Here is a 911-nt window from a genome sequence, read left to right as displayed (position 1 = left end):
GAAGGCCTCTGCCATCCATGCCGAGAGTTAGTGCTTCCTCTTGGCCACCAGGATGCAGAGAGGGATGTGGTGCCAAATTTCAATCCTGTCTTAATGCACTAAGACAGAAATTCAGATTTCAAACCTGAGTGTCCCTTCCTGGGCTGAGTGGAAATTCTCTCTCTTTTAATTGCAGCATTTGAAATTTTAACAAATGGAAGGAGATGTCACAACACACCGATTTATAAACATGCAACTGGTCTATGGCAATGAAAAGGAAGCCAAACTTCCCCTATCATCCTGCAATGGGGCTGTCAACTCAGAGGCACTCTACTTCAAGATCCGCTATTCTAATGCTCTGGCCCTGTATGGGCCATGTGGAAGGCATATTGCAAGGAGTACCTGAGGAACTTCTCTTCCTCCTCTATAGGCTCTTTCTGAGTCTGCAGAAACCTTGCTCTGATCCTGAATCTTCATCTCAAATTGCTAATCTGTCCACACTTGTCCTCTTGGTGTTGGCATGTGTCATATTCCATCGCTGTGTTAGCCTGGCTCCTCCTCAGTCTAGACGGCCAGCTCCTGATATCACACTTGGCATCACATTTTCTCTGTACCTCTAGGGTTGGTAAAGGGTTTGAGATGTAGTAGGTGTTTAGTAACTATCTCTAAGTTAAGTCTCTTTGTGATAAAATCCAATGGGATGGTGCTTCTTTTCGTCAAGTACAGGTTTCAGTTGTTTCTTGCTGTGGTTGTGTTGACCATTTGAGGACATCTCTGCCCTCCATGAGACTGTATGCTCCACCAGGGCAGAAATCTTGTCTGTACACACCCACCATTTCCCCCAGGGTCCAGCACAGCGCCTGGCCTTTAGTTGGCACTTGATACTTGTTTACGACTGACTGACTGACTGAATGAATGAATGAAAGGCATTA

This window comes from Choloepus didactylus, chromosome 22 (assembly GCF_015220235.1).
Source record: "Choloepus didactylus isolate mChoDid1 chromosome 22, mChoDid1.pri, whole genome shotgun sequence".
Classification (NCBI taxonomy): Eukaryota; Metazoa; Chordata; class Mammalia; order Pilosa; family Megalonychidae; genus Choloepus; species Choloepus didactylus.
This window is presented reverse-complemented; position numbering follows the sequence as displayed.